Source organism: Neomonachus schauinslandi, chromosome 7 (assembly GCF_002201575.2).
Source record: "Neomonachus schauinslandi chromosome 7, ASM220157v2, whole genome shotgun sequence".
Taxonomy (NCBI): domain Eukaryota; kingdom Metazoa; phylum Chordata; class Mammalia; order Carnivora; family Phocidae; genus Neomonachus; species Neomonachus schauinslandi.
Window position 1 is genome coordinate 86,557,937 of NC_058409.1, and position 15,323 is coordinate 86,573,259.

Genomic DNA, 15,323 nt, shown 5'->3' on the forward strand with positions numbered 1-15,323 from the left:
TTTCATATGCTTATTTACTATCTGTATATCTTCTCAGTGAAGTATCTGGTAAGGTCTTTGGCTCAGTTTTTGTTTGGTTTGTTTTCTTATTGTTGAGTTTTAAGAGTTTTTTATATATTTTGGATAGCATTCCTTTATCAGGTGTATCTTTTTTTTTTTTTTTAAGTTTTTATATATTAATTTGACAGAGACAAAGTGAGAAAAGGAACACAAGCAGGGGGAGTGGGAGAGGGAGAAGCGGGCTTCCTGCTGAGCAGGGAGCCCGATGCGGGGCTCGATCCCAGGACCCTGGGATCATGACCTGAGTCGAAGGCAGACACTTAACGCCTAGCCACCTGGTTGCCCCTATCAGATGTATCTTTTGCAAATACTTTCTCACAGTCTGTGGCTTGTCTTCTCATTCTCTTGATACTGTCTTTTGCAGAGCCGGAATTTTTAATTTTAATGAAGTCTAGTTTATCAGTTACTTCTTTCATGGATTATGCCTTTGGTGGTGTGTCTGAAAAGTCATTGCCATACTGAAGTTCATCTAGATTTTCTCTTATGTTATCTTCTAGGAGTTTTATAGATTTGTGTTTAATATTTTGGTCTATGATCCATTTTGAGTTAATTTGGGGAAGGTGTTAGGTCATTGTCTAGGTTCATTTTTTTGGATATGGATATCCAGTTTTTCCAGCAACATTTGCTGAAAATACTCTTTTTGCTTCATTATATTGCCTTTGTTTCTTTGTCAAAGATCAGGTGACTATATGGGTCTGTTTCTCCAGTCTCTATTCTGTTTCATTGGTCTCTTTGGGTTTTTGCTAATACCACATTGTTTTTGATTACTGTAGCTTTATATAATAAGTTTTGAAGTTGGGTGGCATCAGTCCTCCAACTTTATTCTCCTTAAATGTTATGTTGGCTATTCTGCATCTTTTACTTTCTTCATATAAACTTTAGAATGAGTTTGTTGATATCTGCAATATAACTTGCTGGGATTTTGATTGGGATTACATTGAATCTGCAGATCAAGTTGGGAAGAACTGACATCCTGACAGTGTTGAGTTTTTCTGTCCATGAACGTGGACCATGTCTTCATTTATTTCTTCTTTGATTTTATTCATCAGAGACTTGTAGTTTTCCTCATATAGATCTTATACATTATTTTGTTAGATGTATACCTAAATTATAAGTATTTCATTTTAGGGATGCTCATGTAAATGGTATTTTGTTGTAAATTTCAAATTACATTTGTTCATTGCTGGTATATGGGAATGTGATTAACTTTTGTATATTAACCTTGTATCCTATAACCTTTCTATAATTGCTTATTAGTTCCAGGAGTTTTTTTAATCAGTTCTTTTGGATATCCTACATAGATGACCATGTTATCTGTGAACAAAGACAGTTTTATTTCTTCCCATCTGTATATATTTCCTTTTCTTGTTATTGCATTAGTTGGTATGTCCACTATGATGTTGATAAGGAAAGGTGAGAGTTGACATCCTTGCCTTTTTCTTGTTCGTAGGGGAAGAGCTTTGAGTTCTTTTTTATTTTTATTTTTTATTTATTTTTTAAGATTTTATTTATTTGCAAGAGAGAGAATGAGAGGCAGAGAACATGAGAGGGAGGAGGGTCAGAGGGAGAAGCAGACTCCCTGCTGAGCAGGGAGCCTGATGTGGGACTTGATCCCGGGACTCCAGGATCATGACCTGAGCCGAAGGCAGTCGCTTAACCAACTGAGCCACCCAGGCGCCCTTTTTTTTTTTTTTAATTTTTTTTTTTTTTAAGATTTTATTTATTTGCGAGAGAGAGAATGAGAGACAGAGAACATGAGAGGGAGGAGAGAGCTTTGAGTTCTTACCATTAAGCCTGATTTTAGTTGTATGTTTTTTGTAGATATTTTTTTTAATCAGGTTGAGGAAGTTTCCCTCTATTCCTAGTTTATTGAGAGTTTTTATCATGAATGGTGTTTGATTTTGCCCAGTGCTTTTTCTGCACCTATTGCTATGATCATGTGATTTTTCTTTTTTATCCTGTTGATATGTTGGATAACATTCACTTTTGAGTGTTAAACCAGCAATGCCTATCTGGGATAAATCCAACTTGGTCATGGTGTATAATTCTTTTTATGCATCGTTGGATTTGATTTACTAATATTTTGTTAAGAATTTTTGCATCTGGGACGCCTGGGTGGCTCAGTTGGTTAAGTGTCTGCCTTCAGCTCAGGTCGTGACCCCAGGGTCCTGGGATCGAGTCTGACATTGGGCTCCTTGTTCGGTGGGGAGCCTGCTTCTCCCTCTGCCTGCCTTTTCCCCTGCTTCTGCTCTCTCTCTCTCTGACAAATAAATAAATAAAATCTTTTTTTAAAAAAAATAATTTTTGCATCTGTACTCATGAGAGATATTGGTCTGTAGTTTCCTTGTAATAATTTAGTCTAACTTCGGTGTTAGGGTTAATGATGGTCTTATAGATTGAGTTAGGAAGTATGGCCTCTGTTTCTATCCTCTGAAACAGATTATAGAGAATTTGTATTATTTCTTACTTAAATGTTAAGTAGAATTCACCAGTGAGCCCATCTGGGCCTGATGCTTTCTATTTTTGGAAGGTTATTAATTATGGGTTCTATTTTTTTTAAGTAGATATAAAGCTATTCAGATTGTCTATTTCTTCTTACGTCAGTTTGGGCAGTTTTTGTCTTTCAAGGAATTGGTCCATTTCATCTAGGTTATCAGATTTGTGAGTATAGAGTTGTTTGTAGTTTGTAGTATTCCTTACCTGTTTTTTAAAATGTCCACAAGATGTATGGTGATGTGCCCTTTCATTTCTGGTATTAGTAATTTGTATCCTCTCTCTTAGCCTGACTAGAAGCATATCAATTTTATTGATCTTTCCAAAGAACCAGCTATTGGTTTGTTTCATCTTGTCTGTTGATTTCTTTTTTCTTTTCTTTTCTTTTTTTAAGGGAGAGAGAGAGAATGAGCTGGAGGAGGGGGGTAGGGAGAGAGGGAGAAGCAGACTCTCCGCTGAGCAGGGAAGCCAACATGGGGCTCAATCCCAGGACCTTGAGATCATAACCTGAGCCGAAGGCAGTCACTTAACCAACTGAGCCACCCAGGCACCCCTTGTCTGTTGATTTCTTGTTTTCATTTCATTGATGTCTGTTGTAATTGTTATTTCTTTTTTTTCTACTTACTTTGGATATAATTTTTTTTCTAGTTCCCTAAGGTGGAAATGTAGATGATTGATTTTAGGTCTGTTTCTACCTAATATATGCATTCAGTGCTAAAAATTTCCCTCTCAGCACTGCATTTGCTGTTTCCCACAAATTTTGATAAGTTGTGTTTTTATTTTTTCTCTTGCGATTTCTTTGACCCATGTGTTATTAGAAGTGTGTTGTTTAATCTCCGTGAGTTTTTGGATTTTCTAGTTATCTTTTTTTTTTTTTTAAGATTTTATTTATTTATTTGACAGAGAGAGAGATAGCTAGAGCAGGAACACAAGCAGGGGGAGTGGGAGAGGGAGAGGCAGGCTTCCTGCCGAGCAGGGAGCCCGATGTGGGACTCGATCCCAGGACCCCAGGATCATGACCTGAGCCGAAGGCAGACGCCCAACGACTGAGCCACCCAGGCGCCCCTAGTTATCTTTTTGTTATTGATTTCTAGTTTACTTTCATTGTGGTCTGAGAGCAGACATTGACTGATTTTTATTTAAATTTGTTAAGGTGTGTTTTATGGCCCAGAATGTGGTCTGTCCTGGTGAATGTTTTATGTGAGCTTGTTATTGGTTGGAGTAACCAAAGATATCAATTACATCCATTTGATTGATGGTGTTAAGTTCAATTATACCTTACTGCTTTTCTGCCTGCTGGGTCAGTCCACTTCTAATAGAGGGATGTTGAAGTTGTTTGTTTTTGTTTTTTTTTTTAAGATTTTATTTATTTGACAGAGATAGACACAGCGAGAGAGGGAACACAAGCAGGGGGAGTGGGAGAGGGAGAAGCAGGCTTCCCTGCTGAGCAGGGAGCCCGATGCGGGGCTCCGTCCCAGGACCCCGAGGTCATGACCTGAGCCGAAGGCAGCCGCCCAACGACTAAGCCACCCAGGCGCCCCAAAGTTTTTTAAATTTGGTAGTGGATTCATGTATTTCTCCTTGCAGTTCTATCAGTTTTTGCCTCACATAATGACACTGTTGTTAGGCATTTACATGTTAAGGATTGCTATGTCTTCTTGGAGAATTGACCTCTTTATCATTATGTAATGCCCTTCTTTATACCTAATAACTTTACTTACTCTGAAGTCTGCTCTGTATGAAATTACTCTTTTCTATTTTTCTTTTAAATATTTGTTTTTATTTAAGAGAGAGAACATATGCCCGTGCATGAGTGCGTATGAGTGCAGAAGGAGCAGATGGAGAGGGAGAGAGAATCTCAAGTGGACTCCCTGCTGAGCACGGAGCCCAACTTAGGGCTCCATCTCATAACCCTGAGATGATGACCTGAGCTGAAATCAAGGGTTGGATGCTTAACTGACTGAGCTACCCAGGCGTCCCTCTCCTAATTTCTTTTGATTAGTGTTATTATGGTATATTTGTCCATTTACTTTTTTTTCATTTGTGGTCTTTATTATGATTTTTAAGGGGATTTATTTTAGAGAGAGAGGGCAAGTGGGGGGAGGGGCAGGAGAGGGAGAGAATCTCAGACTCCCTGCTGAGTGCAGAGCCCGATGTGGGGCTGGATCCCAGGCCCTGAGATCATGACCTGAGTTGAAGTCAAGAGTTGGATGCTTAACTGACTGAGGCACCCAGGCGCCCCGTGGTCTTTATTATGTTGAGGTATTTTCCCTTTAAACCCACTCTGTTGTGAGTTTTTATCATGAACAGATGTTGAATTTTGTCAAGTGCTTTTTTTGCATCTTTTGAGATACGATTTTTATCCTTGATTTTGTTGTTTGTTTATTGAAATATAATTAACATATAATGTTCTGTTAGTTTTAGGTGTACAACATATTGATTCAACAATTTTTTTTTTACAATTTTTATTTATTTATTTGACAGAGAGAGAGCAGGAACACAGGCAGGGGGAGTGGGAGAGGGAGAAGCCAGGCTCTCCGCTGAGCAGGGAGCCTGATGCAGCGCTCAATCCCAGGACCCTGGGATCATGATCTGAGCCGAAGGCAGTCGCTTAACCGACTGAGCCACCCAGGCGCCCCTCAACAATTTTTTTTTTTGATTCAACAATTCTTTACATTGTGCTTAGCACAGTAAGTGCAGTCACCATCTGTTACTGTACAACATTATTATAATATTATTGACTATATTCCCTATGCTATACCACCTATTTACTTTAAATCTATAGTTGTCTTTTTATTTATTTATTTATTTATTTATTTATTAAAGATTTTATTTATTTATTTGACAGAGAGAGACACAGTGAGAGCAGGATCACAAGCAGGGGGAGAGGGAGAAACAGGCTTCCCGCGGAGCAGGGAGCCCGATGCGGGGCTCGATCCCAGGACCCTGGGATCATGACCTGAGCCGAAGGCAGACGCTTAACGACTGAGCCACCCAGGCGCCCCTATTTGTTTATTTATTTGAGAGAGAGTGTGAGCAAGCATGAGCAGGGTATGAGGGAAGAGCAGAGGGAGCCAGAGAAGCAGACTCTCCCCCCTGAGTGGGGAGCCCGATATGGGCTCGATTCCAGGATCCCAAGATCATGACCTGAGCTGAAGGCAGGTGCTTAACTGACTGGGCCACCCAGGCGCCCCTGTAGTTGTCTTTATATTTATTTATTTATTTATTTATTTATTTATTTATTTATTTATTTAAAGATTTTATTTATGTATTTGCGCGAGAGAGAATGAGAGACAGAGAGCACGAGAGGGAGGAGGGTCAGAGGGAGAAGCAGACTCCCTGCCGAGCAGGGAGCCCGATGCGGGACTCGATCCCGGGACTCCAGGATCATGACCCGAGCCGAAGGCAGTCGCCTAACCAACTGAGCCACCCAGGCGCCCTGTAGTTGTCTTTATATTTAAAGTGGGTTTCTGGCGCACCTGGCTGGCTCAGTCAGTGGAGCTTCTGACTCTTTATTTATTTATTTTTTTTGAAGATTTTATTTATTTATTTGACAGAGAGGGACAGCAAGAGAGGGAACACAAGCAGGGGGAGTGGGAGAGGGAGAAGCAGGCTTCCTGCTGAGCAGGGAGCCTGATGCGGGGTTCTGTCCCAGGACCGTGGGATCATGACCTGAGCCGAAGGCAGATGCTTAATGACTGAGCCACGCAGGCGCCCCGGTGTTGTTTTTTGATCCACTCTGAGAATCTCTTTTAATTTGTGCATTTAGTCCATTGGCATTCAAGGTGATTATTAATATAGTTGGATTAACATCTGCCTTATTTGTTACTGTTTTCTGTTTTTGCCCTTCTTCTTCATTCCCATTTTTGTCTTCTCTTTTTCTGCATTTTGTGGTTTTAATTGAGCATCTTATATGATTCTACTTTCTCTCTTTTTAAAATATTTCAGGTAGAATTTTTCTTTACAATTTTTAGTGGTTGTCCTAGAGTTTGCAATATACATTTACATCTAATCCAAGTCCATTTTCAAATAACACTGTAATGGTTCATGAGTTTTATATGTGCTTTGTAATAACAAAATAATGCTAATTCCTCTCATTCCTTATATCATTGTTGTCATTTTGTTTCACAAGTACAGACACATATAAAAATAAGATACATAAGAATATACAATCAAATACTTTATTAGTATTAGCTTTTTGAACAAGCTGTTTTCTGTTAGATTAAGAATAAGAAAAATAAGTTTTTATTTTACCTTCATTTATTCCTTCTTTGATACTCTTCCTTTGTTTATGTATATCTGAGTTTTTGACCTGTGTCTAAGGAACTTCTTTCAACACATCTTACAAGGGAGGTCTACTGGCAACAAATGCCCTCAGTTTTTGTTTGAGAAAGTCTTTATTTCTCCTTCACTTTTGAAGAATAATTCACCGGGTATTGGAATTCTGTATTGGTGGGTTTTTTCCTTTCAACACTAAGCATTTCACTGCACTCTCTTTTTGCTTGCATGGCTTCTGAGAAGTCAGATGTAATTCTTATCTTTTTTTAAAATTTTATATTTTTAAATTTTTTAAAATTTAAATTCAATTAATTAACATATAATGTATTATTGGTTTCAGAGGTAGAGGTCAGTGATTCATCAGTCTTATATAACACCCAGTGCTCATTATATCACGTGCCCTCCTTAATGTCCAGCACCCAGTTATACCATCCCCCTCACCCTCTTCCCCTAATTCTTATCTGTATTTCTGTATAGGTAGGTGTTTTTCTTCCTGTGGCTTCTTTTAGGATTTTTTCTTTATCTTAGATTTTTTTGTACTTTGAAAATGTTATGTCTAAGTGTAGGGTGGGGTTTTTTGTTGTTGTTTTTTTTGTTTTGTTTGCTTGTTTGTTTGTTTTGAGCTTCCTGGATCTATATTTTGGTATCTGACATTAATTTGGGGAAATTCTGAGTCATTACTGTTTCACATGTTTCTTTTGCTCCTTTCTTTCTCTCTTTTCCTTATGGTAATTCCATTATGTGTTTGTTACTCCTTTTGTAATTGTCGCACAGTTCTTGGATATTCTGTTTTATTCTTTTCAGTGTTTGTTCTCTTTACGTTTTAGTTTTGGAGGTTTCTTTGATAAATACTCAGTTGTGTCTAGTCTACTAATAAGCCCATCAAAGGCATTCTTCTTTTCTATTATAGTGTTTTTGATCTCCAGCGTTTCTTTTTGGTTCTTTCTTAGGATTCCCATGTCTTTATTTATATTCTCCATCTGTCCTTGCATGTTCTCTATTTTATCCATGAGAGCCCTTAGCATATTAATCGTTGTTTTATTTATTTATTTAGAAAAATTTTTCTTTTTAGAGGGAGGGCAAGAGGGGCAGAGGGAAAGGGAGAGAGAGAATCCCAAGCAGAGCACGCTCAGTGCAGGGCCTTGATGCAGGGCTTGATCTCACAACCCTGAGACCACGACCTGAGCTGAAATCAAGAGTTGGATGCTTAACTGTCTGAGCGATCCAGGTGCTCCTGATCATAGTTGTTTTAAATTTCTAGTCTGATAATTCTAATATCTCTGCCATGTCTGGTTCTGATGCTTACTCTGTCTCTTCATATTGTGTTTTTGCCTTTTTGTATGCCTTGTAATTTTTTCTTGATAACTGGACATGATGTACCTGGTAGAAAGAAACTATTATAAATGGGTCTTTGGTGGTATGTTGCTAAAGTATGGGGGTAGGGAAAGTATTCTGCAGTTCTGTGGCTAGGTGTCAGTCTTTCAAGTGTTTGTGCCTCTGGACTTTGAACTTCACATGTGTTTCTCAGTTTTTTCACCCCCTCTTCCTTTATGTGGGACCGGATGCCTAGAGAAGGTCGGAATTTGCTATTTCCCTTTTTTGCAGGTCAGTTTGACACTGATAATACCCCATCAGTGTAGGCTCTGATTAACTAGTTTGACCTAGGACACACCTTCTTAAAAAGAACACAGTACTCAGGCATGTTTCAAAATAGGTCCTTTTCCCCTTCCTCTGTGGGATGCTCAAGAGGAAATTTTTGCTATATTTATTGTGAGAACCTAGTTGCACTCTTGGAGGTAAAACCTGACAAAAGTGTGGGGGTTTGCTATGACTGAGTTCCTGTGGGTTTTTTTTTTTTCCCTGCCAGAAACTGGGCACAAATAAATTTTTTATTATACCACACACCCCATAGAGACAGTCGATCACTGAGCTTAATTCTGGCATAATTTTTTTTTTTTTTTTAAAGATTTTATTCATCTGACAGAGACATAGCGAGAGAGGGAACACAAGCAGGGGGAGTGGAAGAGGGAGAAGTAGGGAGCCTGATGCGGGGCCTGATCCCAGGACCCCGGGATCATGACCTGAGCCTAAGGCAGACGCTTAACGACTGAGCCACCCAGGCACCCCCTGTGGAGTTTTTAACGCTCAGACATGTATGCACTGAGCCTCCAGTAATATGTCAGTTACAGTTTGTGTTTTTCTACCCTGGCACTGGTTTCTGTGGCAGATTCCGCTATTGAATCTCTGCTCTGATAAACCCTGACTCCCTGTATTCCCCTGTTGAACAGATCTCTTCATTTTGGGGCAGTAGTTTGCCCTGTGCCCTCCCGTCTTATGGATTCAAGAAGAGTTGTTGATTTTTTAGTCTTTTCAGCTTTTTACTTCTTGTTATGACAGAATGGCAACTTTCAAGTTCCTTACATGTGGAACCAGAAATTGGTTGTGTCACCTCCATTATATTTTCGTTTGGCCTTTATACAGTTTATCATTTTTATATGTCTTTGTGATTAGCATTTTGATAACAGCATCTCAGTCTCTTGAGTTAACATGCTATAATTTACTTAACCATTGCCTTTTTTTAAGGCATTTAAGTCCATGCTCTTATAGATGATAGTATAGTGGACATCTTGTTGTGTACAGCACTTCTCTTCCGTGACTGCCTATGGTCAATTCCCAAAAATGGTATCACTTTGTTTGAGAATGCACATGTATAAAGGTTATGACATGGTGCCTTTCAAACGTGTTTTACGATTTACATTATAACTGGCAGTTTATAGGTATATTAGCTTTACCACAGTTGCAGAGCTCTATCTGTTTTGGAAAAGAAAGTTCTTAGGAAAAGATTTGGGAGGGAAAATAATTTATCTTGTTTGTTTTTTTGTTATATGAAATGTTCCCTTTCAGCCATTTCAAATACCCCAAAATTATACAGTTTCTCTTGATAGGTACTATCTAATTTTGTGATCTGGTTTGTTAACGGCCTGTTTGCACATCTCAGTGGGAAGCTAACCTGAATGTTGGGAGACGTTAATCATTATAAATTATGATCAGCATAATCAGCCTCACACAAATTGTGTACTACTGTGTGTTTAGCTCAGCAGAATCATTTGATAAGCTGAGCAAATCAGCTCCGTTGGAGATGCTAAGGTTGACACTCGCTCATATTTTCCTTAAAGGTGTATGATCTGGGGAAAAAGTGTTTTTCCTTTTCTACTAATGGTTCGGTACTTATATAGTAGAGAGGTTAAGTAAAATGAATCCTATCAACAGTTATGTTTATTGGACTTTAGTCTCAGATCATGGTTGATGTATGAAAATAAGAGACAGTAATAGTGAATGACAGTAACTACTTCTGATTGTGGTTAAATTAAATATGTAATGGTAGCTTTGTCAAGTTATGTGGTTATATGCTGTCAGTAAAATACACATAAAATGACTGTTAGATAATCTGAATTGAAGTTTTGGATTTCTTTAAATAATACATAATGACAATACATAATTTAATTATTAATTAATAGTAATTAACAATTATTGGATACTTGTTCTGTGCCAAGCACTATTTAAGCATTTTACATGTATTAAATTAATCCTCATAACAGCCTTAAATATTATTACCTCAGGTTTATATATGTGTGACCTAAAACAAGTATTACAGAATCATGGCATTTACATGAGAATCCCTAAGGTGAAGAGTATAATTACTCTACATGCATGTCCACAGTAGATTAAAAGAAGCAAAGTAAAAAGGGAGAGGGAGATTATCAAACAACAGCACCAGTATCCGGGTATACAGGGTAAGTAACCTGCTGAAGTCTAGACAAGAAGCAAAAATCAAGATTTAAACCCAGGAAGACTGCTTCTGGAGCTTCCTCCCTGTGTACTAGAAGACAGAAGCACACTGTGTTACTACATTAAAGTTTTTGTTCTAATGGTGGAGCAAGAGGGCAGAATCTGGAGAATATATCAGTTAATGTAGCAAAGCTTCATCTCTCCAGAACCTTTAGGGAAATAGGGTGTTTTGAAAAGCAGAGTATTACAAAGAACTCAAATTTATCTCTTTTGCATTATATGGTTCTTGGTTCTCTTAAATTGAACATAAAGATGTAATCAATTTTTTTTATGATTTAATGACTTCGATAGGAATGTTAGTCTTTTTTTCACTTTAGTTATTTTAGTGGCATGTAGTACCATCTCAAATTTTTAATAAAATTTTATTTATTTGAGAGAGAGAGTGAGAGAACACGAGCAGGGGGAGGGGCAGAGGGAGAGGGAGAGGCAGACTCCCCACTAAGTGCATAGTCCATCACTGGTCTCAAATCCCAGGACCCTCGAGATCATGACCCCAGCCAAAGTCAGATGCTTAACTGACTGAGCCACCCAGGTGCCCCTACTATCTCATTTTAATTTGCATTTTCCTGATGACTAATCTTTTCATGTGCTTATTTGTCATTCTGGTATTTTCTTTTGTGAAGTATCTGTTTAGATCCCTTTCTCATTATTTTAAAAATTAGATTGCTTTTCTTATTAAATTGTAGGAGTTCTTTATCTATTTTGGACATAAGTCCTTTCTCAGATTACATATATATATGTATGTATGTATGTTGTGAATATGTGCTCCCATTTTGTGGCTTACCTTTTTATTAAGAAGATTTAAATTTTGATGAGGTCCATTTTTTTTCTTTCACGCTTTTATCTTTTTGAGTCTTGTCTAAGAAATCTTTGAGTACCCCAAGATTACAAAGATTTTCACTTACGTTTTCTTCTAGAATTTTTATAGTTTTGTCTTTTGTATGTATGTATGTATTTACTTTAAAGATTTATTTATTTGTTTATTTGACAGAGGGAGACACAAGCAAGAGAGGGAACACAAGCAGGGGTAGTGGGAGAGGGAGAAGCAGGCTTCCTGCGGAGCAGGGAGCCTGATGTTGGGCTTGATCCCAGGACCCTGGGATCATGACCTGAGCCGAAGGCAGATGCTTAACGACTGAGCCACTCAGGCACCCCTATCTTTTGTATTTAGATGTGTGATCCATTTTGAGTTAATTTTTATATATAATGTGAGATAAGGGTTGAGGATAATTTTTCTCATGGATGTACAGTTGTTGTAACACTATTTGTTGAAAAGCCTGTCCTTGTTGAAGATGAATGTGTGGATCTATTTCTGAATTTTCCATTATGTTCCATTAAACAAGCTTGTTGGGATTTTGATTGGCATTGTATTGATTCTATAAATCAATTTGGGTAGATTGATGCCTTATTTTCTGAATTAGTTCGGCATTAATTTTTTCTTAATTTTTTGATGAATTCACCAGTGATGAATGTCAGATAGTTTTGGGATTTTCTTTAAGGAAAAGTTTTTGGTTTTTTTGTAAGATTTTATGTATTTATTTGATAGAGACAGCGAGAGAGGGAACACAAGCAGGGGGAGTGAAAGAGGGAGAAGCAGGCTTCCCGCTGAGCAGGGAGCCCGATGCGGGACTCGATCCCTGGACCCTGGGATCATGACCTAAGCCAAAGGCAGACGCTTAACGACTGAGCCACCCAGGCGCCCCAAGGAAAAGTTTTTTTAATCACAAATTTAATTTCTTTAATAGATATAAGACTATTCAGTTTTTCTGTTTCTTCTTATGTCATTTTTCATAATTTGTGTTATTTCATTAACTTTGTTTTGCTTCAACGTAATCAGTGTTTCAGTCCTCTTTTCCCTTGTTGTTCCCCAAAGGATCCTTTTTAGATACTTTTTTTTTCCTAACCACCTGTCCCCATGAAACTTTAATACCACAGATAATGCTGTAGATCCCATTTATGTACTGATTGTATGTCTGTGTGTGTTTTGTTTTGTTGTTGTTTTTTTAAAGTAGGCTCCATGCCCATTGTGGAGCCCAGTGCAGGGCTTGAACTCAAGACTCTGAGATTGAGACCTGAGCTAAAATCAGGAATCAGACACTAAACCAGCTGAGCCACCCAGGCGCCCCTGTAGATCTGTATTTTATAAATAAGAGAGTAGGATATTTTTGACCTCCAAAAACCAAGTTTTGTCCATTTGGAGATGATGTCACCCCTTTTGAGAATGCATGATCCAGGTTGTCAGATTTGTTGATACATAATTGTCCACAGTATTCCTTATTTTCTTTTCATGATTGTAGAATCCGTAGTATATATTTCTTGTGTTATTCATTATATTGTTAATTTGTGTTTTCTCTTCCTTTTTTCCTTGATCTAGTTACATTTTTATAAATTTTCATTTTTTCATAGAACCAATTTTTTGCTGCTTTAATTTTTTTTCTTTTGTACGGCATCTTCTATTTTGTTGATTTCTGTTCTTTACATTTCTATTTACTTTGGGTTAATTTCACTGTTCATTTTCTAGTTTCTTAAAGTGTGAAGCTTGCATCATTGATTTTAAACTTTTTTCTTGTCTTTTTTTAAAATTAATTAATTAATTTTTTAAAAGATTTTATTTATTTATTTGAGACAGAGAGAATGAGAGACAGACAGCATGAGAGGGAGGAGGGTCAGAGGGAGAAGCAGACTCCCTGCTGAGCAGGGAGCCCGATGCGGGACTCGATCCAGGGACTCCAGGATCATGACCTGAGCCAAAGGCAGTCGCTTAACCAACTGAGTCACCCAGGCGCCCCTTTTCTTGTCTTTTTTAAAGATTTATTTATTTTAGAGAGAGAGAGAGAGAGCAGGGGGAGGGGCAGAGGAAGAGAGAGAGAATCTCAAGTAGACTGCATGCTGAGCACAAGCCCAATGTGGGGCTTGATCCCAGGTCCCGAGATCATGACCTGAGCTGAAATCAAGAGTCAGCCGCTGAACTGACTGAGCCACCCAGAGGTGCCCCTAAACTTTTTTCTTTTCTAATATGATCATGAGGGGTGCCTGGGTGGCTCAGTCGTTAAGTGTCTGCCTTTGGCACAGGTCATGCTCACAGGGTCCTGGGATCAAGCCCCGTGTCAGGCTTTCAGTGGGGAGCCTACTTCTCCCTCTCCCCCTGCTTGTGTTCCCTCTCTGTCAAATTTTAAAAGAATAATATCATGAAAAGCTATACATGTTTCTATAAATACTGTGTTAGGTGCATCCCACAAATCTTGATATGTTCATTCTCATTAAGGTCATTTCATAATCAGTAGGGTGCATTTTTTATGTTTGGATTCAGTTTTTTTTTTTTTTTTTTTTTTTAAAGATTTTATTTATTTGAGAGAGAGAATGAGATAGAGAGAGCATGAGAGGGGGGAGGGTCAGAGGGAGAAGCAGGCCCCCCGCCGAGCAGGGAGCCTGATGCGGGACTCGATCCCGGGACTCCAGGATCATGACCTGAGCCGAAGGCAGTCGCTTAACCAACTGAGCCACCCAGGCGCCCCTGTTTGGATTCAGTTTTAAGGATCCCTCATTCCTACGATTTTATTTTACTTTAAAAAAATGTTTAATGTTTACTCAACTTTATAAGTCAAAGAGATACAAAAAGATATAGTCAAAGAAGTGTCACTCTCTCCCTTATCTCTTCTGCCTTGTTCCCAACTACCTGTAGGTAACCACTTGGATTAGTTTCTAATTTATACTTCCTGTGTCGCTCTGCAAACATAAACAGGTATATCATATATTTTCGTATTTCTCCTTCATTACACGAAAAGTAGCATACTATATGTAACTCTTTTAGTTACATATAGTATATGCTTTTTTTTTTTTTTAAGATTTTATTTATTTATTTGACAGAGAGAGACACAGAGAGAGAGGGAACACAAGCAGGGGAGTGGGAGAGGGAGAAGCAGGCTTCCCGCGGAGCAGGGAGCCCGATGCGGGGCTCGATCCCAGGACCCTGAGATCATGACCTGAGCCGAAGGCAGACGCTTAACTGACTGAGCCACCCAGGCGCCCCAGTATATGCTTTTTTCTAATTAATATTATATCCTTGAAATTGTTCTATTCCTGGTCCATAGATATTTTCCTTATTCTTTTTTTACAGTTATATGTATGTATATCAGAGTTTATTCAAGCAGTGTCCTGTGTTAGTCATTAAGTAGATTCCAGTGTTTTGCATATTTAAACAATGCTGCAATGAAAAATGTAGTGCATATTTACTTTTTTTTTTATTGAAAGTATATCGCTAGAGTGAATTGATAGAATTGGGATTGCTGGATCACATATGTAGTTTGGTAGGTATCAAAATCCTCTCCACAGACACTACAAAATGGTGATGTTCTAATTCTGTCATTTGTTTTACATTTATTAGATGGAATAATTCTTTAAAGAGAAACTTCTCTTCACCTATTTGGTTACTCTGTAATGTAGCTTGTATTGGAAGAGTAGGACACAAGCTTGATTCTTTTTTATTTGCCAATTGATCCACCAAATACCGTATGATCTCACTCATATGTGAATTTAAGAAAGAAAACAGATGAACATATGGGAAGGGGGAAAGGAAAAAAGGAGAGAGGGCAACAAGCCATAAGAGACTCTTAACGATAGAGAACAAACTGAGGGTTGATGGA

General features: G+C 38.3%; 1 protein-coding gene across 1 annotated transcript in view; it reads left to right on the forward strand.

Annotated features, from left to right (window-relative positions):
• UIMC1 (ubiquitin interaction motif containing 1) overlaps positions 1 to 15,323 on the forward strand; it is a 178,138-nt gene that overhangs the window by 106,101 nt on the left and 56,714 nt on the right. The gene's annotated exons all lie outside the window — the stretch shown is intronic.